We start from the raw sequence: 20,522 nt of genomic DNA on the forward strand, positions 1-20,522 counted from the left end.
AAGATCAAATATCACAGTATTTTTTTTAAACAAATTCCTTTGTCAATATTGCAACAATATTGAAGAGTTGACTATTGGTGCTTTCACAAAATATTTACACAATGAGATTTTTGATTAATAATTATCAGTAATATGGATAGAATGACTAAGGGCCTTTTCATAATAGGCACAATTGATTACTACATGCCCTTCTCTTTACTCACCCACCACTAGGGCTTTCCATACCCGAGTACCCCCTTTTGAAATGAAAGGGTTTTTCACCGCATATTCAAAGGCATAAAGGCTAAAGATTAGAAAAAGGTCTCCAGTTTGAATTATTCATGTGTAACTGTGCAAACATGGAGCCATATCTGCTCTACTTAAGTCTCTCCTTGAAGAAGAAACTAGACACACAGCGTGTCGACCGGTCTTTCTCCAGCGGGCTTAAGATGAGATCTGAGATGATAAAACACAGATGTGCTCTCACTGTTTAGCATCAAGAGCCACCGTAACTCCAAACCCCATGCTCTTATTTCAGACGACGACGTGTTTTTGGAAGATTTGTGTGATGGAAAAAAAGCATGTTATGCTTATGAAGATGGAAGGCTACGGTTTCCTGGCGGAGGGAGCGACAGTCGGAGTGTGGAAATGGTCGGATGTTGCTTGTTTTCCAATAGCCGCAGTTTCACTGCTTGTTTCTTGCAAATCATGTTACACAAACAAGCATGATTAACTTGATATCTCAGGAAATTGAATAATAGTCCGCCTCATGGTTCACTGCAGAGAGGAAATAAGTTCTGTGATTGTGCTGCCAGGTTGTTCGTGTTCTGCTCCTCTGTTGGTGCCAGAAGGGGTTCAAGAGTTTTTCACAGAGGAAAATACAGCCGGCAGTTCCACTTTAGTGCACATTTCAATGATCAACAGCATATTTGTGACCATTGGAAACGATGTTTTGGAATTTGAGATTTGATCTGCTGGTCAGTGCGGTGGTTTAAGAGGTCAGGCCATTGATGTCATCCTGTTTGACGCCAATTTTACGTTGTGTTTATGATTCTCTCCTTTGTTTTTCTGTTGTTCTGTTTAGGTTCATCTTGGTCTTCAGCTGCCTCGTCCTCTCAGTGTTCTCAACCATCCCAGCTCATCAGGACTTCTCCTCTTACTGTCTCCTCATTCTGGTAAGAAACTGGACAACCATCAGCTCAATTAACCCCCAATTAATGCTTTTTTTATTAAGTGATGATACCTTTTCCCCTCAGTTTTTGCTGTTTTTCCCAACCTTTCACCATATTCCCTTACCCACTTCAAGCCTCAATAATAAATTGGATGAACTTATCAGGAACAGAAATTTGTATTACAGAAGCAATCTCTTCATACATCCATGAGTCTGTTTTAACATTACATTTTTACCAATGCAATTAACTGTTGAATTGTACTTTCTGATAAAATGTATTTGGCCTCCTCCACATTACCAGGAAGTAAATGTAGTAAAACTAGTTCCCAGTGACTGAAATCAGCCTGTAAAAACCCACCATGTCTTCAACTTTAGACCTGATATGACCTCAGTGTCCTCAAGAGACAAGCAGCCAAAGCTTGGTGCATGCACTGAATTAAAACTGTTGGATTTCATGCATTTAGAAACTGAGCTGTGTGATTAGTGTTAATTGTGATTTAACAGTTTAGAGCAGAAATGTTAACGGTACACTATGCAGAAATTGTTTGGCACTGTTTTTTAGGTTTTGACATTGGACGTAAAAGTAAAATTCAACCTCAACCTCATTTTGGAACGACTTTTGTCCGCTTTGTGTTTTGCATTACAATATTTGCTTTTTTTTTGTGACGCTGTGTCAGCAATTGTCATAGCGTCCTCTTTGAGGCCTGATTGTTACGGTCTGGCACCTGGTCAGGACCTTTTAATACAAACCGGTCTCATTCCCAAACTCATCCACACTGACATTTGCTAGATGGCCCACGATGTCAGAAACCACACGGAGGCCCCCTTTAGCTGTGGTATGAGATGCACCGGGCAGCGGCATTATGACGCTCTAAGCAACTGACGTAGTATAAAGAGTGAGACAGTATGCATAGGGTGGGTGAAAGGGGGTGTTGCATGGGTTAAACAAATTCCAGATGTAATGTGCTAGTGATGCATATTATGCAACATTATAATGTAAGTAACAAACATACTTATTTTTAGCTAAACCATGTTTTTCTCTGAACCTAACCACGTGCTTTTGTTGCCTAGGAAGTAAACCTAAATTCAACATTATTCACCTATGTTCTAGATTTATTTCGAAGAGTCTGTATGCATTTAACAAGTAGATACTGTACATTTCCTGTGAAAATGGATGTTTATTTTGACAAGACACAAGTAACAACCAAAATTGTTTTGGATATTTCTAGAGGGACATAGTCTGACTTGTAGGGCCAGTTACCAAGTGTCAGTATTTAAAGAGTTGGGAGTGAGAATATGTTGTTTCACAAAGTCCTTGACCTAAGTGCTCGCCCCCGAAGATCCCCACCACAGCATAATTACAAGAAAATAATAAGGCTCTGCAAATTAATACACCGCCACACTTGTAGTGTGTCATAAGTGATGATTTAAAGGGATTATTTCTGTCTTAGTCTATACATTTTTTTTTTTTTAGAAAATTCCTGCACAGTATATCTTTAAATATTGAATATTGAATATTGATGATTACAAAGAGTACCTCCTCTTTAATAGATAGTAAACCTAGATTTCCACAGTGGCTCATTTGTTTAAGTGTCTTCCCCCAAACTGGGAACATTAAGTACTACTAACGATAAATGGAGTTCAAGCTTTTCCTCAAAAAAAAAGCCAGGAAGGATAGAACGAGCTAGTGTTGGGTCAAAGAGCAAACATGCTTTTGAAAATACTTGTGAATTCAAAAGGTGCTAACCGAAAATGGAGATCCATTCTTTCATACAATTGTGTCAGTGTTATTATCTAAAGGGAGCTGAATCAATGTGTGCACATTAACAGTCCATCCATCACAGTCAGTATTAGATTCTTTATCAATCTGTTGTCCATTTTTTGACATAAACATTATATTGATGATATGTATAATCCTATACAATGATGTATTTGTAGCCCTTGTAACATCACTATCCTCTGTTAACATGCTGCCGAAACAATTACTGTTTCTGTCTTTCTGAACAGGAGTTTGTGATGATTGTGGTGTTTGGGCTGGAGTACATCATCCGCATCTGGTCGGCGGGATGCTGCTGTCGCTACAGAGGATGGCAGGGACGACTCCGCTTCGCAAGGAAGCCTTTCTGCGTCATAGGTGAGCTGTAGGAGCACGCCTTTTTGGCTTGAGTCTTTTTTGTGGAAAAAGACGTAGAAAAAAGTAATCTTTAACAGCAGGATCATTATTTCATCTCCTTCATTGTTTCACATTTCAGTTGCCCTCCACTTGTCCTCTAGTGGACCGCAGCTGAGCTCTCTGTGAACACAGTCTGATGTTAGACGTAAGCACGGCTCCACGGCACGCTATTGACCATAGTTTGCTCGTGTCATTTTCAGTTGTGGTCAGAGCTCATAAGAGCAGAGCGCATTTACGTAATGAGGTTGCATTAACTTACTTTTATTCTTTCCACTGTTTAGACATGGATCTTTCTGCTCCGTCTTGGAAACTACAGTAGGGTGCTCGAGGGGAGGGAGAGCACATCTTAAAGCTCACACAGGGGGCCGTGAGCTCCCGTCGTCACACATCACACATCATACACTATACTGCGTACTGTAGTTTGCCAGCACTGAGGGAATATGAGCAAAACAAAACTCAGTGTCACAGAGAGTGTGAGAAAATGAGACATAATGGGATGAAGCCAGAAAATGAGTATAAGTCAGAGGACCTGAGCATTGGAGAGACAAATGCAGGTGATGATCGGTCCCATCATGGGTTTGCGTCTTTCCAATCCAATCCAGTGTAATCCAAATTTATTTATCAAGGACATTTAAAAACAACAGAGACCAAAGTGCTATACATCGGTAAATAGATTAAATTAATTAATTAATAAATAAAATGCTATTACTACTACTACTACTACTACTACTACTACTACTACTACTACTACTACTAATAATAATAATAATAATAATAATAATAATAATAATAATAATAATAAAGAAAGAAAATAAAACATGCATAATTATCATAAAAGGACAAAAAAACAAATTGTTTAAAAAGGGCAATAAAACCCCAAAGTAAAATCACAAAACTGTCAAAACTGTGATCTTTATTGATGCACTAATATGAATTTGGCTTCAGAAGATTATGATACTGTTGCGAAAACTGTGAGTAAATGTATACATCATTTCATTCATTGCCTGTATAAAGTAATGGACATAGCCACTTTTATGTCACCTATTGGTTTGTGGACTCTCGTTTTAAAGCACTGGCTGTCAGCATCTTGTATTTTTGGAGCTAAAAGTGACCATATTTGGACAAGAGGGTGGAGATAACCCTGACACTAGCTGCTAAGTTGGTTGGCACGGTGCAGTCAGCTATCTTTAAATGTGATAATGTTAATGTAACTTTTTAAAGTTTCTGGAAACGGGCTTGAAATAATAGGAATGCACATATTTTTTCAAAGTTTAATGTCTCATTAAGTATCAACAAAAATCTTTTAGAGTTAGTTTTCTGTATTTGGCATCACACAATATGTGCATACAAATGAGAGACCTTGAGGTTGTCAGAGCAAAAACCAAATGCATCTTTTGATGGCTCATCTGCTCTTCTCTTTGTATCTACAAAAATCTGAGTGAAAATAAATGTTTTCAGATAGTAGAAAACTGAGTTCAAAACAGCTCATTTTGAGGACAGCATTTATCAAGACTGTGGGGGCGTGGCAGATCACGTTTTGATTGACATATCCTTGGATCACACTTTTGTCAAGTGCCTCTCTTCTCCATGACAGCCATGGAGCAAAGCAGAGTCGGCGAGGTACAGCCCTATCTGTTCGAGCCCTCTGACTCTGGGTGCGTTTGTAAATCCAATCTGGCGCTCTACGCTAAAATGAGAGAAGACACAGTGTTGTGCTTCTCCGTAAATTAAGGAGCAGTTAAGTTCATTACACTTTCACTCCGTTTGGCACTTTGCTGCTCCTTCTCCCAAGACAGAGTGCCCAGAGTGCTCTCTGACATTTTCAGATTGCATTGCTCTGAATAATCGAATGGTACATCCCAACAGTTCTCCAAATTTACAGATGGTCCAGTTTGTGCCAGAATGCACTCTGGCACTCACAGTGAGTGTTTCCAAATACATCCTATTGAAAAAAGTGTTGAGGGATTTTGAATTGGCATGTTAAAGTAGTATCAACTGACATCTGACTTTTAGATTGGCTTCATCCAGATTATGGAATATAGATTGGGGATAACCATACCCAAATCAACCCAACTTCAGGAAACTGTGAAAAAACTAAAATGACAATATTTCAAATTTTTTCAAATTTAAATATTTTGATCATTTTTTATGCTTTTTTTTATTGTACATACAAGACCCTCAGCTACAAATTCAGAAAGTTTTTAGTGATTTGGGTTCACAGAGGCTTTAAAAGTGAGGAAAAAGCTGTAAAAAAATCAAAACAAAATGTAGACTTCTTACCAAAAAATACACCATCTCAATACTTAGAGGGTTATTTATTTTAACCAAACACAGCACAAGACCTTTCAGGCAACTAAAATGTTACAGTTAAGTGTCATGAACTGAAAACCAACTAAAATAGCAACAGCTGTATTCTGGGGTTATGCCATGGTTGTGTTACCTTTCCTACATTGTTGCCATGGTAGCTTGTCAATGGACAGCACATATTGTTCTTGTCTTATTAATTTGTTTAACATCAGAACATACAGTACAAGAAAATATAGAATCATTTCAACTGGGAATATTATTTGTTACCACTTGGTATGAATCAATGTCTTTTTGATATGCCCTTTTGAAAATAATGAGCCAGAATGAGTCACTCCCCTGATTTACTTTTGTAATAAGGAAACCTTAAAGCAAATATTTTTCTTTCCTCCAGCTGAACATTACTTTTAAAAGTATTTCTTCCTGTTGTGATGATTTTGCCATGGAGTTATATCATTTGGCTAACTCATCTGTGAAATTGTGTTCAAATAGAATTTTATTTATTTATTTGCATTTTGCTGGTGGATGCTGCCAGATGACTGTATTCTGTTAACAGTTAATTTGTGGCAGTTACACAGTATCAAACATGCATATACAAAACTTGGCTGGAATCATGCAGACTCATAGTTCTGCCAAAATAAAGCTTGCTAAGGGTTGTAGTTTACTGCTTCTCTTCCTGCATTTTATATATCCATTATATCCATATATCCATTCTGGAAAGATGAATAATGACTTTGAGTTACCATAGAATATTTCTGAGATACAAAAAAGATTTCTTTATTTTCTGCTACTGTCTTAAATTCCCATAGCTATTAGTGTTTTTTTCAATTGGTGATTATCTCAATTTAAAAAAAAACAACAAAAAAAAAACATTGCAGAAATAATAACACTGTGCTTTGGGGGCAGCTTGGGAAATCAGTGCAAAACCTACAATGAAAATCTATTGATTTGGGTGCTTGAGAGATTAGAGGGCCAAATTGCTGTTAGTTTGCTTTATACAGATTTATTTCTTCTATTTTTGCCACTGGCTACATTACAGAGTATCAGAATATATTACTTTTTTTGACCAAATCAAGGCAATGACATATTGTGCATGTTTTTAGTGTGTCTGTGTGTGCACCACAGTTTCATTTTCTTCGTTCTGTTTGTTGTTGTAGGCAGAAGGTTTACATGCATATACTTATGTTCTATAGTTTGCCTCTGCCCTTTTAATACATTTAGTCATCGCTCATCACCATCACCTCCTCTGAAAAATGTCGCTCAGCAAAACACTATATGACTGCAACTTAAAGAGCAATTTGGCATCTTGTTTTAGCTTGAACACACCCCCGTGACAAATACATAGGGATTTAATGGGGATTAATGAAAGTAAGATTGATTTCATGGAGCAGAGGCTTGTGGTTTTTACTGTCTGTTCTTTGCAAAGTTAAAGTTCCTTGCTGGAGCAGCTGATAGCAGCTAACTGCTTTAACTGCTGCAGTTATTTTAGTGATGTTTCAGCAAATGCAGCAGATGCAGCATGCGACTGACAGAACAAGTTATTATCAGTCATTATGCTACTTTATCATCAAAATAACAGCTTCAAAATCATTTTTTATTGAAATAGGAGGAAGGAGGCCTCTTTCATCCCCTTTCTGCCCCGAAAATTGCTGTTCTTGCACAGTGTAACCTTATTGGGTGAAGAACGCAGCACTTTATGGAGCTATGGCACACACCACCAGCTAGCTTTAACAAAAAGCTTGGTAATCTCTGTAAGGACATCATAGCAGAAGCGAAGAACCATTGTGGTACAAATCTAAACCCAAATAAAACCTAATTTACTACCCCATGGTCTCTGTGCCTTTCTCCCTGCTGCAAAGACACTACTTGGCTTAGCGCTGCAAAATATCCTTCAGTTAGTGGCTATAGCAACTCGAATTCAGGCAGCGCAAACCCCAGCACTGGAGTTTACAGTGGTCTAACCTGTGTAACAGTAGCAACAGAAAGTCTGTTGTTAGTAGGGTTTGCACTAGCTGATTTCGAGTTGCTACAGCCGCTAAGTTAAAGTCCATATTTACGACAGTGGTGTACCACTCCAAAACTGTTGGGGCACCAAATTGCAAATAAACCAAATCTTGCATATTGTTTCTTTGAGTTTAGAGATGTTATCAAGTCCCATTATTCTGTTTTGTGATCACAGTTACAGTGATCAACTGCTTATATTATTTGAAAAGCTTTGGACAGACTCAATTCTCTGCAAATGCTGTCTAGATAATTCACACTAATCAAGTAGTGCACTTACAGTGTTTATTTTGGAACTTTTCAAATATGACAAAGTAATTTAAGACTATGGTAATGCAGTGCCCCAAGGATGACGTATTTCTGTAGGCCAACGCAGGAAGTTAGCTTTGCCCTGTATTCTGATAAAAAAAAGTATATGGGATTTTTCCATTGGATTTTCAATCATTGCACAAAATAAGCTCTGTGGTGAACAAATGTTTATGATACTTACAGGTTTTGTTCTGCAAGATACTCAGAACAAATGAATACCACTTTCAGCATTTTTAAAGCCAAAATGTAATTGCCAAAAGTAAAAAGTTAACGTTAAACGAACTACACTCCAGTCGTCTCGCCACCACTACAAGGCTGTAAGGCTGTGTTAGGCATGGCTTGGTTTGGTTTGACAATGTTCTGAAGTCTTATTTAGCATAAAAGCTTCAAAGTTTGCGAGTTGGGTATTTACTAACGTATTTTATGTTGTACAACAAAACGTGAAAGTCTCTTCAGCATTTGTTAACAACAGACATTATTCCGGGCATCTCACCAAAAACCCATTTAAAACAAACCCACTGACTTTGGGACAAAGGAAGTGGAGATGCTGAAATGCTAATTCATTTCCTGGTTTTAGGACTAATTACTGGGGTTCTCTATTTTCTTTCTTTTTCAAAAAGCCTTACTCCCATGATTCTTTGCCTTGCAGTAATTCTTCTGCTTCCAGCTGGCTACCTGAAGCTGGTTCTGCATGCAGATTGAAATTATGAGCGGAAAAAAAGAAGTCATTTTCTCTATGAAAAACTTAGTCTCATTGAAACTTGTGGCTGCTTGTAATGGTTGCGAGAGATGGAGACAGAAAATGCATGCGTATGGGGACAGCACTTGTGAATTAAGCTGGCCCTGTGGATTAATAATGCCTGGTCACATAACCTCCATAATGAAAAAGCTGTAACACATTCTGAAACCATCAATAAAATTCAGTAAATGTAATAATCATACAAATGTCAGTTAATTGGTTATCTACATGAGGAGTATAGAAAAAGGGCAATAAAATCAGTTATAAGAATAATCTGTTTATGATGTTCAATTTGACCCACATAGACGTGATGAGGTTTACACTGTACTTTACCTCCCTTTGACTGATGGTTTTTTGACCTGTGCACTTTTACTGATGTGGGCACACACACACCACGACCACAAACACACTGTCACTAAAAGTCACACACACATTCATCCTGTCATTCATTTTTCTTACGTTTTTTTACAGTGTACCTTCAAAGGGAGTGAACCTGCTGCAGCCCTGTGGGTGCTCCACAGACTCTCACCCCCTGGGTGTCATTCATGTATTTTTAATGCTGCTGCTGCCAGTGACTTTTCCCCTTTTCCATTTCCCCACTATGGCTCAACTGGTTTGTGGTTTATTCTGTGAGAGAGGCCATTAGACACACCTTGGTCAGCATTTTCTCTCACGAAACGGGTTCGGCAGAAGGACAGGAGCTGACGGGATGGGTCTATATGAGGGACAACCTCTTGCACTGAGTGAACCACATAACACTGCTGAAGGGAAAAGTTTCACGTGGTGCTTTGCTGAAATGGAAGATCTGTTTGAGAAAAGAGCAAAGAGGGAAAGAGGAGAAAAATATGATTTCTTGAGCCACAGGAGCTTGTTACTTTAGCTCTCTGTGTTCTTTGTGGGTTTAATTTGATTTATTTGTTAAGTGTGGTTTCTGTGTGAACTTCCTCTGAACAGTGTCAGATTTGTGTGTTTGTGTGTGTTTAAATCTGCCTGTGTGTCCCTGTGTGACTTGTTTGTTGGTGTATCTGTCAATTTGCAGCACACACACACTAATGCAGTTCACTTGGACACATGGGAAACTAATTTGAAACCCAGACTTTTAGAATCTGAGTGACATGCAGTGTAGAGATTTTAGTTATTTCAAATATACTGTGTAGGGCTGCACAATTAATGGAATATAAATCACACTTATTTTGGCTTCCCATTATTAAATGATCTTCGATATAAACAATTAAAATGCGTCCTGCATTGGTAGAAATAGTAGCTTGGCATGGATCATCATCCAGTGTTTTGAAATATTTTGGCTTTAGGCCCAGTGATGCTAAGCATGTAAATCATATGCAAGGAGTGCATTAGACTTGTATCTGTGCTGCAACCAACACGACTAAGTTGTTTAACCACCTGAAAAACCCCATAAAAACCCCGTCACGATGAATGCATTAAGGCCAAGGAGAATAACTTGGCGAATGTTACCTCACTGAATCTCAGTTTTTAACCAGCATCAACTCATACAACCATTACAGTGTTGCAGCATTGTGCTTCACCATATCCATCCAGCTCTCAAAGACAGACTGAAATAAGTGCATTTGGCCAAATGTATGTGTCCAATAAACAGTTATATTTACTGTTTTTTGCAACTAGGAAAGGCACTGAACTAATCTGAAAAAAAAAACATATTTTAAATCATATTTGATGCAAATATTTATTGATCAGCAGTACAACATGACATTAAAAGCAGTTCAGTTCTCTGTTTATTTAAGTTTTGTTACAGAGTATAATTTCAATTGTATTTTTGTTTCTAGGAGATGCACCATGGAAAAGGACCAGGTTTCTTTTGATGCACAGATTTATACATCAGAGGAATGTGGCACAACATGGAAGTGAAAACAGTGCCTTGTTTATTTAAATGTGAAAGTGCAATGACAAATGTCTGTGGCAAATATCATTGAGTAATAATAACCCATAACCGTGATCTAAATATTGCTCCAAATAATTGTGATTATTTTTTATGTGCCAACCAGGAGTGGCACGCATTGTATCGTGCACAATATAATGATAATAAAGGCTTTCTAATTCTATAATGTTGGCCATAATTGTGCTGCCTTACATGAAAATATGTTCTGTGTGGAACAGTTACTCCTCCCCCACCGTCCTCTTTGTGTCCACAGCAGATTCATATGGTAGCCAGGCGACTTATATAAACATATAGTGTGTATAGGAAGAGTACACACTGCAGTACATTATTGTGCTGTTGATGCTTGTGGCAGATTATGTCAGCTCCAGTATTATGGAGCCTTTGTTGGGTTAATTTGTCTCGCAGAGGGGCAAGAGTGAGGTGACAACAGTGAGTTGCTGTTATTACAGCAACATGATAGACATCAAGCCAGCCCCACATATTCTGACCTCCAGGCTCGGATGAGCCATCCTGCCTGTCTGTTTAAAGGGACAGTTTTAATTTTAAGATCAATATTAGTGAGATATACTCGCCTTTGGGTTGGGTTTTTAAGCTATGGGGATGAACATTTTTCAGCTTCCATGACAAGTCTCTTCTATTTCTTGTTGTTCTCATGAGCATAAATGTGTCCTCTATAAAAAGAACTGCAGCTTTGGATGAATCGCTGTTGTTTTCCAGTATTTGGATCATACAAATATTGCTTTTGCATCAAAAAGTCTTAGACAAATTTGAGTCTATGCTCAGATTTAATGAACTCAGCTCACTTGATTACATGAGTGTTCATAAATAATGCAAGAAATATAATTAAACTAGAGATCACTCAAGATGCAATACAGCGGTTCACGTCTGAAAAAAAATGTGGGCCAGGAGTGTAGGGTGGAGGGGCCTTTCATACTTTCTGCCCCCCTACTCCCAGCTCATTTGTTCAAACTGCATCCATCTTTGAACTCTGCCTTCATTGTGATCTCAACTCCACACCTGTAAAGTTTCGTGACGGCGTTTCACAGACAATCAAAGTACCTTAAACAACTTGTATGGCAGTTGCCGCCATCGTATGTGTCTCCAGGACCACATTTTGCCATGATGACACACACACACACACACACACAGTCTCACACGGTGAAAGCAATACCAGTCATTGTGACATTGCCACTGCTGGTTAAAAGAATTAAGTTAAATGTAGGACATTTATAAAACTGAAATCTCGCACATGCCACCAGATAAACTTCATATTGTTTCCATGCTTGACTCATAATAAGTTACTGTTTCATTTCTCTGAGCCACTGTGTGTGTTTCCTCTCTGCCTTCCAGACATCATAGTGCTGATAGCGTCTGTGGCGGTGGTGTCAGCAGGTAGCCAGGGAAACATCTTTGCCACCTCGGTCCTGCGGAGCTTGCGTTTCCTGCAGATCCTACGCATGGTGAGAATGGATCGAAGAGGAGGCACCTGGAAGCTGCTAGGCTCTGTGGTCTACGCACACAGCAAGGTGGGCTGGCACTGATAAATGGTCAATTTGCTCACACACACACTCACACACGCACGCACGCACGCACACACATACACACATGTTGTTGCTGTTGTTTGTTGTAGAACAAGGCCTCTGGTACTGAAAAAAAGTTGGAGCGTTTTAAACCTTGAACTAGTAGACTTAGAGTTGGTGTTGAAATAAACACAGCTTTTACACCTTGACTTATTCTTTTCAGGCATTTACTTTCTTTCTTTTTTATGTCAACTAACTCTCACCTCTCTGTGCTCCACTGCGATCAGCCCACACAAAACCTCTTTTTACTTCTCTCTCAGATTGTTATGACACCCATGGACACAGAAGCCAGGACAGGTCATTGTTGCTGACATAGTTTTTCTTTTTTTTGCTGCACATTCATACTGAAAAGGGTTAATGAAAGGGTCAAGTACTGTAAGACTGTGTTGGGAGGATAAGCTTTGTAAAGGATTGTCTGAAATGCTTTTCGAGCCACTGCAGATGCTTCGTGAAAGTTTCTCACCAGGTTTTTTTTTTATCTTGTTCTTAGTCGAGAAAAATACAATCTGAAACAGCTAATTGTGCAGCCAGAAATCAAAGAAGATCAGGCACAGCGGAGTCAGCTTGAATAATTAGTTCATATAAAGTACAAATACAAAAGGCCACAGCTGCTAGTTGAATGCAGCCATGAGAGTTTTGGCTTTGATATATATGTCCCTGAGAAATTATGTCCTCCTATACAATGGAATAAAAAGAATTTCATTTGTGGTCTGCATACAACAACAGTTTACAAAGGGTTTGCGTTTGGGTTTCTATGCAAAGCTCTAACCCTGCACTGTAAAAGCAAAAGGGCCACACAGTCCCTGCATGTTACAAAACAATCTGCAGTGATTGATGTAGATTTAAAACTTTATCACCTCCTCATTCTATTACACAGAACATTTTGTCCTTAAGCTTCATAGAAAAGCCGATTTAGGTTGATCAGCTGTGAATGTTCATATGCCAAAGTGATTGTGCTTTCACACAATACTCATTTTATGAGTGACTTTTGACCCCTGTCTGTAGGAACTGGTGACGGCCTGGTACATTGGCTTCTTGGTTCTCATCTTCTCTTCGTTCCTCGTCTACCTTGTGGAGAACAAGTTCAACAAGGAGTTTGCTACTTATGCTGATGCTTTGTGGTGGGGCACGGTGAGTTTGGAAGAATATTTCTCGCTCTGCTTGTGAGGATTTAGTGAAATGAAAGTGGGAAGGATGATTTCAACAGCTGCCAGACAAATTTTCACTCCACCTCCACTATCTATGCTGCTCTACAAAGGCTAGTCACAGTAACTACGCTAACACTAGCATTGAAGAAAAATAGCTTTTTTGACTGTCGCAATGCACTTAATAAATAGGTATTCATAAAGTAATATTTATGCCTAAAAACCATGACCGGTGAATCAGCCTATGACCCCAAAATTGCACTAAAATTGTTGTTACTGCACTATGGTAATACAGAGGCAAGGTGTATATCATGATCATTTTCAGTATGAGGAAAACTGTTTTCATTTCTTAATTGATTCAGTTTGTATTTGTTTCATTTATAGATGTCCGTTTTTGAAGTAGTAATAGAGAACATTTTAAGCAACCCAGAAATATTAAGTCATTGTAATAATTACTTCATATAGTTTGACTTTAGGTCAAGATTGCTTGAAATCATTGTCATCATGTTCATCACAAATCTCTCTATTGTCATAGTAACAATATCAGTAGTTTTCTCATTGTAATTGTCCTTATTCTCACGTTCACCATCTGTTTTTAAACACCTGTTACAGTTTTCCCAGGCCCAGTAGAATTACCAAACTTTGGGAACTCAAGTCAGAGCACAATAACTACATTAGCTGCAGTTTGCAGTTTAGTTCAAAATTGTATTTACTGTGATTTTTGCAGTCTACTCTGTTTTCTGTAGAACAGAACAAGTTGAAATAGGACATTTTCTTACAAGTTGGAACAGACATCCAAAGATTGATTTTTAATTTATTTTCATGAAGTCTGGTTTATGTTGCAGTTTGTCACTTTTACCTTTTCACATAAATGTGACCTGCATCGGAGGGTGATATTTTCTCCTCTTTGGTTTCTTGTTGCCTTTTGAGCGTTGACAGCTCCTCCATAAACATTAGCTCTGCACGGCTCCATTAACCACCATTTTCATACCGGCTTAAAAAAGTCATAATGATGCCAAATGGCTGCAGCTGCCTTTGTCATGCAAGGGAAGCAGAGCCTGAATGAAAGATAATCCAGACTGACCTGTCTGCCAAACAGAGAGATAGATAGATGGATGGATATACAGTATGTGCAGAGAAACAGATAAAACAAACAGAGAACAGGAGGCAGTGCCACATTCAGTCCACAGCCGGGTTTATTTGCTCCTGTCATTACATAATGATTACACTGCATTAATGCTCCTTTCAGCCAAACACATGTAAAAAGCTCCCTTCAGTGGTCGTATTTGGATGTGCTAAGTGCCATCACTATGACTCATCATCACAATTACCTTTATTTTGTCTTTTATTAAAAACATAATTCATTAGCTCCCCTTCTTAAGTCCTCTTTTTGATTCAATGCAGTCAGTTAAAGGTATAACCTTTTCAGAACAGCCCCTCAGTGTCTCTGCAGAGTAATCTTATAGATTTAAGTTGGCCTGCACTCTTTAAGATGACAAGAAACCAAATAATGTGTTTCAGAAATCATTTTTGAAGGCAGAATAAACATTCAGCCTCAGAAATGTGTTGTTGTTCTTGATACCAAGGCCATACAGACTCACAGCACCAAAGTCTGATCACTCACACTGCCTGAAGGCATCATTTCAAATTATGCGTCTGTGTGGCAAACTCAAGCAGTATGACAGTAAACGACAGTAAAATTACACATGGATTTATTTTTTATTGTCATAGTTAAGTCATTTTGTCTTTGGTTATCTGTTGGCAACTCAGTCAGTGATACTTTACATAGCTTCTGCTGGGCAGAGGATTGTGGGTCAGAATAGCCAGAAAAGCATGTAATAGGACATACTAATATGTTACTGCATTTGACATACTATGTGTTGGGTCACACACCAGCAAAAGGCATTTTTGATAACCTGAAAACCCAGAAGTATGTCATATTTATTGATAGTAACTGATCTATACAACACTGATAAACTGTTTCTTAACATTAATTAGTTATAGCTTATGTAGCCTGAATAAAGGTTGTGTAATTAGACAATGTTTCCAAAAAGCAGCATGTGCTCCAAGAAATAACCTCTTGTCAAGTCACCTGTTGTAGTGAAACTTGTTTTGATCAAAGAAATAGTTTTCTGAGCTGATCTCATGGCTGATCTTATACAGTGGTTTGTGTTGTATGTTTTATATATATATATATATATATATATATAATCATCCGTACGGATACGGATGAGCCTGAATGTGAGCATTATTTAGGACCTAATAATAAGTCATTTGTTTTCACAGATTACGCTGACGACCATTGGTTTATGGGGACAAGACACCAAAGACGTGGACAGGACGGATGCTGTCTGCAGGGTTTGCCCTCCTGGGCATCTCCTTCTTTGCCTTGCCAGCTGTAAGTCTTTATTCTTCAAGGAAAACTTTCTTTTTTCCTCTCTTCACTCTCTTCAGAGTTTTCGGTGCTTTTCTGACAGATCAGCTTGTGAAGATTTAATTGGCTGCAACCAACTTATTTACACAGCAAGTGGTGTCACTTGATTTATTATTATTTTTTTGCCTAATAGATGATTGCAGGCCTTTGAGATTCACCTAAAAGGAAAATCTTCTCTAAAGAAGTAACATTTAATTGATTGAAATTAGGACAATATTCAATTTTTTCTTTCTCTTTGTATGTGAGGGGCCTTTGATATGAGGATTGAAGCAACTCAGTTTAATTTGTGTAACTCTGACTTTGATTAAAGTTATTGTGCGATATTGTTGCGAATAATTGGTTTGGTGCAATACAAAATCTTTATTTGATCGTGAAGCCAAATGTTACTGTTTAATTTTCTGGTTTATCAGTGAAGTGTTTGAACCACAATGCAGATTGAACTCTCTAGTAGTGACAAATAGAGCGATAATTGGCTCATTTGAACGGGTTTGTGTCATATCCTGTACTGGTGTTGGTATAGGAAATGTCTGTGTCGTCACTGCGTTGCTTTTTTACTAAAACTAGAATAATCTGGTCAAGGCATCATCTCTTCCCTCTTTCTGTGTAGCCCCACTACACGCAAAACAGAAATTGGCTCCCATTCATTGTGTATTGTAGGCAACTTATTAGCTGCACAAAGTATGTATATACCTGCAATGAGGACAAACTGGCGGTGCAATGGAGGGCATGACTATTTGAAAAATTCAAACGGTGCTCACGTCAAGACAGCCACTCAAGCTGAGGCCAGCAGGGCCGGGCAGACGCAGGTTTATGTTATATATATATACAGTCATGGAAAAAATTATTAGACCACCCTTGTTTTCTTCAATTTCTTGTTTAATTTTAATGCCTGGCTCAACTAAAGGTACATTTGTTTGGACAATTATAATGATAACAACAAAAATAGCTCATGAGAGTTTAATTTAAGAACTAAGAACTATTCATTTTCCATGGTTTTCTTGATAATAACCAAAATTACTTAAATTCTTACATCAATAGCTATGGCATTGTACCGCCAAAAACACTACTTTTAAGCATTCCATGTTTTCTTTTCTGTTTGCTTTAAAACACATGATACACACAAGAGTTAATACTTGATTGCATAACCATTGTTTTTGATGACTGCAGCCATGCGTCTTGGCATGCTCTCCACCAGCTTCTGACATTGTTCTGCTGTCACAGCAGCCCATTCCTGTTGGACAAATTCAAACAAATTTTCTTTGTTTTTGGGCTTGTGGTTCTCCATTTTGAGTTTGATGATTTTCCACAGGTTTTCAATTGGATTAAGATCTGGTGATTGAGCAGGCCAAGGCATGGTGCGAATGTTGTGGTTCTCCATCCAGGCTTTAACTGACCTTGCCGTGTGGCAAGGGGCATTGTCTTGTTGGAAAATCCAGTCATTCGAGGCAGGAAAGAGTTTTCCAGCTGATGGAAGAAGACTGTTTTCAAGGGTAGTCCTGTACATGACCTGGTTCATTCGGCCTTCACACAATTGCATTTGCCCTGTTCCACTCAGACTGAAACAACCCCAGATCATGACTGATCCACCCCCATGTTTTACTGTAGGGGCAAGACAGTCTGGGTTGTAAGCTTCTCCAGGCTTCCTCCTAACCAGTAAGTTGGCTGGAGTGGGCATCAATTCAAAATTGGATTCATCACTGAAGAGAACCTTAGCCCAATCATCAACAGTCCAATCCTTGTGGTCTCGAGCAAAGAGTAACCGGGCCTTCCTCTGCCTTTCATTGATGAAGGGCTTCTTGCGTGCTCTGTGTGACTTCAAACCAGCTTCAACAAGTCGGTTTCGAACTGTCCTTGCCGAACAAGTCACATTTCTCGACAGTGCCCACTCATTTTTTAAGGTCCCTGGGAGGTCTGCGACGACGATTCCTGACACAGGAACGGATGAGTGCACGGTCATCTCGTGGGGTAGAAAGACGTTTCCTGCCACGGCCAGGTAGCAATTTGGTAGTGCCATGTTCAGCTTGTTTTTTTTTTTTGTTGTAATGAACGGCTGTCTTGGAGATCTTCAGTTTTTTCGCTACCTGTCTCTCAATCATGCCAATTTCCAGCAGTGCCAAGATGGCTGCCTTTGTGGCTTCACATAATTCTTTTGTTTTAGGCATTATGTGAGAGCTGACAACTTCTGAGTTGTGCTACGGCTTGAATGTAAGCAGGAAACCACTCTAGGCCTTTGCATGTGCAGTGCTGCTTGTGACATGAAATGGCCTCTTATATATACCCTGGGAATCAATTAAGCTTAAGAATGTCAAATAGGACATAAAGTATTATGTGACCAGCTGCATTTTTTGTTGTGTTCATTGTATTATACGTTTAGTGGTACCAGATATTAGAATGAAAGAAATTGAAGAAAACAAGGGTGGTCTAATAATTTTTCCATGACTGTATATATATATATATACATACATACTCTTGGGTTATTGTTGGCATTGTTGGCAGGCACAGTGAAAGTTAAACTCAGATGTACAGCGCTGGGTCTTAAAGTTTGCTTTCACTCGCCTCTGCTGCAGCTGCTCCTCCTCATCTATTGATCCGATCTGATCAGCTCTGATTGGATTGCCAAATCAACCCCTCAAAGTTTAGAGAGGGGGAACAGAATATTACAAGAATGACTCGAAGGGAAACACAAATTGAATTTATTACATCGGCTATCAGATTTTGGATAGTAAAAAAACAAAAAATAGGAAAATCAGTATGTGGCCCTTTTTTGAGAAGCTTAGTGATACTTAAAGAGTCTTTGCTGTACTCATACATACAGTATTTAATCCTATTAATATCATACCAGGGTATTCTGGGTTCAGGCTTTGCAGAAGCACTTTGAGAAGAGGAGAAATCCAGCCGCCTACCTCATCCAGGTAAAGCAGAGAGCTCGCTCTCTTTCTGTTTCTCAGACACACATTACTTTTTATTTTGAAATGTTGCTGTTGTTCAAAACAATACACCTCAGCATCAGCTGAAGGCCTGTACAATATAATGTGTTTAAATGGTTTCATGATTCTTCAGCTTGTCTTTTTTTCTCCAAAACTGAACTGATATTACCCAGTAAAAAAGCACTTAGCATGTCGCGTCACTCTGTCCAGCCCTGTGCCCCCCCAGAGTTTTTCTTTTGCCCCCTCCAAACTCTCATGTGTCCAAACCCAGAAACACCCGTTTTGCAAACCCATCCCCCTCTCATCTGCTTCACACATTTCCTTCTTTTCCAGCCTGATCTTCACACACACCTTCCGTTTCTATCCAGACTTTTAGCGGAGCGGACCTCACGTTTTTCTTCAAAAGCTTCCTCTTCTTCTTCTGCTCTCTCACCTACTTTCCTCCCACGTGCTTCTCCATTTTCTTCCTCTTTTGCTCCCCCCCTCCCACCTGTCTCTCCATCTTATGCTCCCATCTCCCTCCACCTCCCCTCATCTTCTTTTCCTCGTCATCCCGTCTGTCCCCATGTTGTACCAGGCTGCGTGGCGTTATTACTCCACCGACAGCACCAGGCCCTACCTGGATGCCACTTGGCGGCACTATGAGAGCCTCCTGCCCTCCCCACAGGCATGTATCCATGCCTGACCTCCGCCCAGCCACAAAACACACCTGTTTTTTGGTTTTCACTAATTAGCTTTTTTATTTGTTTTTTTATTCTCCTCTCTCTTTCTCTTCCTTCTGACTCCCTCCTCTGCCTTGTTTTTGTTATATATCCTTTCTTTAATCCTTCCCATTTATTTTTTTTATTTATTTCGGGATGGGGTGGGTCTCTTCTTTGTATTTTTTTCTCCCTCCTGGTTTTGTGTATTCTGCATGCAGTGTGTTTGGCGTAGTTATGCGGCTGATGAGAACTCGGTTTCCATTGCTACCTGGAAGCCTCATTTGAAGGCGTTACATACCTGCAGCCCTACAAAGTAGGTACAACTATGGCAGCTGGTGTCTGTATTCGGTGTCTGTGCCACTCAAGCCATCTTTTCCTTAACTTCAATTCTGTTCATTTTAAGTTTTAAAAAGATTCAGCACTTTTTCTCCTGCTCTGTCTTATTGTTTAATGTATCTGCGTTGCTCTCTTTATTGAACATTCAGTATAAATGCATTGATTTTATACATTTCTTTTTCTTAAAGAGAAATTGGTTCACGGCCATCAAAAACACTGATAATTTCCAGGCTCCGTTAATTTTCAGCTTGCTTGAATAAACAGAAAAATGCTGACTTCAAATATATCTCTAAACAACCCTAATTTTTGCTGCTATTATATAACTGAGCATTTGAGATCTCTCCCCTTTGCAGAATTCACACTGAGTCAGACTCTCTGTATATGTCTAAAGTCAGTTGAGTGCTCAGTGGGCCAGGCATTATCACTGATGTCACTTTGAGGGTCTGAGGCAGCAATTTTAGCATTATCTCTGTATCTGTTTATGACGGCAATTGTGGCCTCAATGAGCCGATGAAGCTTTTTTTTTTTTAAATTTGCAGCACTCTTATATTGCATATATTTCAGTTTGTCAGTGGCTTTGGAAGTTGGCACATCTATATACAGTGACAAAGGCTTGGGCAGTATGTTATATTTAATAACTTTCTTTAATTTCATCAAAGTATATAGTGTAGGAGGATGGCGCTAACCACTAACCCCCAGAAGACTGATGAGGCCTATCTGCCTTGTTAACTCATCATAAAACACACTTTATTCAAACTTAACAGAAACAAAATAAACTCCCCCACACCATTTTGATTACTCTTGCTAG

The 20,522-nt window shown here is 39.0% G+C and overlaps 1 pseudogene; it reads left to right on the forward strand.

Moving 5' to 3' along the window:
• Positions 1-577: 577 nt before the first annotated feature.
• The window catches only part of LOC121941613, a 42,429-nt pseudogene continuing 22,484 nt past the window's right edge, over positions 578-20,522 (forward strand).

The sequence above is a fragment of the Plectropomus leopardus genome, chromosome 4 (assembly GCF_008729295.1).
Source record: "Plectropomus leopardus isolate mb chromosome 4, YSFRI_Pleo_2.0, whole genome shotgun sequence".
Lineage (NCBI taxonomy): Eukaryota > Metazoa > Chordata > Actinopteri > Perciformes > Serranidae > Plectropomus > Plectropomus leopardus.